This window comes from Chrysemys picta, chromosome 1, assembly GCF_011386835.1.
Source record: "Chrysemys picta bellii isolate R12L10 chromosome 1, ASM1138683v2, whole genome shotgun sequence".
NCBI classification, from domain to species: Eukaryota; Metazoa; Chordata; order Testudines; family Emydidae; genus Chrysemys; species Chrysemys picta.
Genome location: NC_088791.1, coordinates 299,883,206 through 299,889,592, shown reverse-complemented (window position 1 = coordinate 299,889,592; position 6,387 = coordinate 299,883,206).

Here is a 6,387-nt window from a genome sequence, read left to right as displayed (position 1 = left end):
ACCTTTATTTTGTTTGGGAAACTTGTATAAACTACTGCTTTTAAAAATAAACAAACTTTTGCTGGTATAAGCTGAGACTCATTAAGAGGATTTGCTGGTGTAGCTAAATATGACTAGCAATGAAAGCACCGTAACCCCTGCTGTTCTTCCACTGTAGAAAATATATGGTATTCTCACCCTGGTGTGAATTTCTTGGGTCTTTGTGGCTATCACCTATAAACTAGGAGCAGTCCAAACATGAAATCTTGTAATCTCTTCAAATCAGGGAGTTAAGACTGACTTTACTGAAACTAGTAAATCTGGGATCAGCAACCTTTGGCACACAGCCCATCAGGGAAATCCGCTGGTGGGCCGGGCCGGTTTGTTTACCAGTGTCCGCAGGTTTGGCCGATCGCAGCTCCCAACTGGGCCATCATGCATTCACTGGGCATGCATACCCAGGTGATGCAACGTAGGCCCTTCCGACCCCAACCTCAGTGCACCTACCTTAATCCCCGCTGCGTCTTCTAGAGAAGTCCTGTCTTGGCCGGGGTGGTAGGCGGAGACAGTCTGGTCCTCAGACGGACCAGAACCAGGGCCCCCCCCAAACCATCGGCGGGGTCCAAACAACATTTTTGAAGGTGTGCCCGAGGGCGGAGCACCAGTCTCCTTCCAGGATCCTTCCCCGCCTTTCAACAACTGCCTCTCCTATTTCCTTCCTGCGTGGTCCTGTATAACGTCAGACTGCTGGGTCCTACATATGGTGGAAAGTGGATACCGCCTTCAATTTGTTTCCCCCCCCACACACACCCTCCCTCCCCATCCCTCTTCAGGGACCCCTCTCACGAGCAACTCCTTCTACAGGAGGCGCAAACACTCCTAGCTATAGGAGCTATAGAGGAGGTTCCAAGGGAACTGAGGGGCAGGGGGTTTTACTCACATTATTTTCTAGTTCCCAAGGCAAAGGGTGGGCTACGGCCCATCCTGGACCTGCATGGACTCAACAAATTCATGGTAAAGTTGAAGTTCTGCATGGCTTCCCTGGGGACCATTATTCCTATCCTGGAGACTGGTATGCCGCCCTCGACATGAAGGACGTGTACTTCCACATAGCAATTTACCCGCCGCACAGGTGTTTCCTTCGCTTTGTGGTCAACCAACAGCACTTCCAATTTACCGTCCTTTCCTTTGGCCTATCCACGGCACCAAGGGTCTTTACAAAGTGTATGGCCGTCGTAGCTGCCTCACTCCATCAACATCGGATCCAAGCGTTTCCGTACCTTGTCAACTGGCTCATTCGGGGTCGCTCCAAGGACCAGGTGCAATCTCATGTTCAGTTCACCATGAGCTTGTTCAGACAGCTGGGCCTACTGCTTAATGTCAAAAAGTCCACTTTGGAACCGACCCAAAGAATAGACTTCATCGGAGCAGTCCTAGATTTAAGACTTGCCAGAGTGTGCCTACCACATGCCCGCTTCCAGTCCATGGCAAGCATTATCCACGGCCTTCAAAGCTTTCCAACCTCGACAGCACGGACGTGCCTCAGTCTCCTGGGACGCATGGCGTCTTGCACCTTCGTGACCAGACATGCCAGACTGCGCCACTTCAGGCCTGGCTCTCAACTGTATACTGCCCAGGCCGGGACAACATGGGCACAGTGGTCATGGTACCGCTGGAAGTCTTAACCTCCCTGGTCTGGGGGCTGAACCCCAACTTGGTATGCCAAGGGGTACCATTCCATGCCCTGCAGCCCTCCCTGGTCCTAACCACGGACGCATCATCTTTGGGTTGGGGTTCTCACCTTGCAGACCTTTACACACAGGGCCTTTGGTCCACACAAGAGAGATCCCCGCACATCAACGTACGGGAGCTGAGAGCAGTGCGCCTGGCGTGTCAAGTGTTCCGCAAGCACCTTCAGGGCCATTGTGTTGCAGTTTTTACAGACAACACAACTGCCGTGTTTTATATCAACAAACCAGGGGAGCCCGATCTCCCCCCCCCCCCCCCCCCCCCCCCCCGGTCAGGAAGCCATTCACTTGTGGGAATTCTGCATAGCCCACTTGATCGACCTGGTGGCGTTGTTTCTCCCAGGAGTCCAGAATACCTTGGCGGACCACCTCAGCAAATCCTTTCTGGCTCACAAGTGGTCGATTCGCCCGGATGTCATCCACTCTGTTTTCCGGAAATGGGGGTTTCCCCAGATAGACCTATTGGCCTCTCGTGAGAATTGGAAGTGCCAGGTGTTCTTCTCTCTCCAGCGATGCTCCCTGAGTTCCCTGTCGAACGCCTTCCTGATACTATGGAAAAACCGCCTGTATTACGCCTTTCCTCCATTCCCGTTAGTCCACAGGGTCCTTCTCAAGTTGCACAGAGACAGGGCCAGCTTAATTCTGATTGCCCCGGCGTGGCCCAGGAAGCATTGGTATACCACTCTCCTCGATCTGTCGGTGACAACTCCAATTCCACTTCCGTTGTGGCCGGACCTGATCACTCAGGAACACGGACGACTCTGTCATCCAGACCTGCAATCCCTCCACCTCACAGCGTGGATGCTGCATGGCTAACTCAATCTGAGCTGCGTTGTTCCTGCTCGGTGCAGCAGGTATTTTTGGGTAGCAGAAAGCCCTCTACTACCTCCACGTATTTGGCCAAGTGGAAGTGTTTTTCCTGCTGGTGTGCCCTGAGCAATACTGCTCCTCTGGAGGTACCAGTACCTACCATCTTAGACTATCTCTTGTCCTTGAAACAGCAGGGCCTAGCAGTTTTATCCATCAGAGTACACCTAGCAGCGATTTTGGCCTTCTTCCACCCGGGCGAAAATGGGCGCTTGGTCTTCTCCAATCCCATGGTCAGCAGGTTCCTCAAGGGACTAGATTGTCTGTATCCGCAAATTCGGCATCTGGCCCCTACGTGGGACCTCAACCTGGTCCTATCCAGACTCATGGATGTCTCGTTCGAGCCGATGGCCACCTGCTCGCTCCTGTACCTTTCCTGGAAGACAGTCTTCTTTGTAGCTTTCACCTCAGCAAGACGTGTGTTTGGAGCTTAGAGCCCTCAGGTTGGACCCACCGTATACAGTGTTCCATAAGGACAAGGTACAGCTGCGACCACACCCTGCCTTCCTTCCTAAGGTGGTGTCTGCCTTCCATGTCAACCAAGGCATCTTCCTTCTGGTCTTCTAGCCGAAGCCGCACGCTTCTCGTTGAGAACAGCTGAACTCCCTGGACGTTCGCAGGGCCCTCGCCTTTTACATCGAACGAACGAAACCTTTTAGGAGGACGCCCCAGCTGTTCGTAGCTGTGGCAGACTGGATGAAGGGCCTTCCGGTCTCCACCCAGTGCATCTCGTCCTGGATCACATCATGCATCCGTGTGTGCTATGACTTATCTGATGTCCCAACTACGCACCTTACCACCCACTCCACTCGGGCTCAAGCATCGTCCTCCGCCTTCCTGGCTCATGTACCCATACAGGAGATATGTAGGGCAGCAACTTGGTCATCGGTGCATACCTTTGCTTCCCACTATGCAATCGGCCAGCAGTCAAGGGGTGACACGCGGCATTTGGCTCAGTGGTTCTGCACTCCACGACATCTCACTCCGACCCCACCTCCTAGGTAAGGCTTGGGAGTCACCTAATTAGAATCGATATGAGCAAGCACTCGAAGAAGAAAAGACGGTTACTCACTTTTGTAACTGTTGTTCTTCGAGATGTGTTGCTCGTATCCATTCCAAACCCGCCCTCCTTCCCCTCTGTCAGAGTAGCCGGCAAGAAGGAACTGAGGGGGCACCATTCCAGGGGGCGCCATTCCAGGGGGCGCCTCAGCCGACCCACGGAGTGTTGCTAGGGTAAAAATCTTCCGACGATCGTGCACGCGGCGTGCGCACACACCTAATTGGAATGGATATGAGCAACACATCTTGAAGAACAACAGTTACAAAGGTGAGTAACCGTCTTTTCTACTCTTCCCCTCCCTCCTTCCCCGTCCCTCTTCAGGGACCTTACTCAGGAGTAGATCCTTATACAGATGGTGCAATCGCTCCTTGCCATAGGGGCAGTGGAGGAGGTTCCTTAGGAGCTACGGGGCAAGGGATTCTACTCATGATACTTCCTTATCCCCAAGGCAAAGGAGGGTCTCAGATGCATTTTAGACCTACGAGGACTCAACCAGTTCATGGTGAAGTTGAAGTTCCACATGGTCTCCCTGAGCATGATCATACCTTCCCTGGATGCGGGAGACTTGTACGCCGCCCTCAATATGAAAAATGTGTTCTTTCACATTGCCATTCATCTGGCCCACAGGCGTTTCCTGAGGTTTATCAATTCACAGTGCTCCCATTTGGCCTGTCGATGGCCCCCTGAGTGTTCACCAAGTGCATGTCGGTTGTTGCGGCCTTTCTCTGCAAGAGACAGGTACAGGGATATCCCTACCTTGATGACTGGCTGGTGTGGGGGCGCTCCAGGGAGCAGATGAAGTCCTAAATCCATTTGGTCAGAGACACCTTTTGAGAGACTAGAACTCCTCCTCAACATGGACAAGTCAACGCTGTCTCCAAACCAAAGTATAGAATTAAAGTGGGGGCGGTGCTGGATTCTGTGCAGCCGAGAGCAATCCTGCTAGAGTCCAGATTTCAAACCATGATAGGTGATATCCCACCACAACCACAAGGGGATGCCTGAGTCTCCTTGAGCACATGGCAGCCTACACCTCTGTCATCAGGCATGCCAGGCTCAGGTAACTCCAGCCCTGGCTTGCCTCAACTTATCTTCCAGGTCCGGACAGTTTGGCTTTGGTAGTGATGGTACCAGAGCAAGTTCTCGAATCCCTTTAGTGGGGGCTAGATTCTCAGGTGGTTCGCTAAGGAGTCCCTTTCAGCACCCCTCATCCCTCCATGACCTTGGTAACAGATGCATCAGCTCTTGGCTAGGGGGCCCATCTAGGAGACCTATGGATGCAGGGTCAATGGTCACAGACCGAGCTCTCACTTCATATCAACATCAAGGAGTTCAGAGCGGTGCACCTAGCCTGCCACCCTTTCCTGACCAGAATGGAGGGGCAGTGGTGGCGGCAGTGCCCTAACAAGGGTGAGGCGAGTGAGGCACTTGCCTCAGGCACACAAAGCCCGGGGGGGAGGGGGCGCAGAAAGCGGTGGAGGGGGGGGGGAGCTGCTGGCAGGCACAGAGATATTTATAACCCCGGTGATCTCCCCTCTGGCCCCACCTGCCGCTCCCCCCAGTGTCTCCCGGCCCTGACTTGCTCTCTTCCCCCCCTCCCCCCCATTCGAGGCCCCAGAGCAGAGCAGCTCCATGCTGCCTCCCTGCAGTAGCAGTTGCTGCAGGGTCCTAGTACCCCCCCCGTCCCCTGCATCTCAACTACCAGGGCAGGCTGATTCTCAGCCTGCCCTTCCCCCTCAGACCCTTTCATTTTCCAATGGGACCCTCCAGCACCACAGGGGTATCTCCCCCCTCCCCCCCGCAGTCACTGCTCCTGCCCTATGCTGGGCAAGGAGGCAGCCCCATCTCTCACCCCCAGTTTGAGGCTACAGTCAGGGGCAACAGCAGGGGAGGAGGCGCACGCAGTGCCCCCTGGCACCCACCACAGGGGAGGTGAGGGTGATTCCTGGACCTCAGAGGGACCCTAGGAGCACATGCAGTGACAGTGGTGGGGGTGAGTGTGCTGTTGGGGGGATGGGAAAGGGGGGCTCCTCCCCCAGAGCTTGCTGCTACCAGCAGGGAAAGGGCTGGGGGGAGTCCTCCTCTCTGGCCCCTGTCCTGGAGCAGCCTGCCTGCACCCCAAACTCATCCCCAGTCCCAGCCCCAGAGCTTCCACCCCTACACCGCACCCTCAACCCTCGGCCTGATCCCCTCCAGCATCCCAAACACCTTATTCCCAGTCCCAGCCAGAAAACCTCATCCCCCTGCACTCCAACCCTCTGCCTGAGCCCCTCCAGCACCCCAAACGCCTTAGCCCTGAGCCCCTCCAGCACCCCAAACACCTTATCCCCAGTCCCAGCCAGAGCCCTCACCCACCACACCCCAACCCTCTGCCCCAGCCCGGAGCCCCTCCCACACCCCAAACCTCCCATTCCCAGCCCCAGACAGAGCCCTCACCCCTACTCTTGCCCTGAGCCCCTCCCACACTCCAAACCCCTCATCTGCAGCCACAACCCACTGCCCTCACCCCTGCACCCCATCCCTTTGCACCCCCTCCCATCCCCAAACTCCCTCCCAGAGCCTGCACCCCAATCTCTTGCCCCAGCCTAGGGCCTGCACCCCAGACCTCTTCCCTCACCCAAACTCCCTCCCAGAGCCTTGGATGGGTGGGAGGGTGGAGTTTGTGCATGGGCGGGTTCTGGGCACCACCAAAATTTCTACAAACCTGCTACCCCTGATCCTGCCCTGCAAACC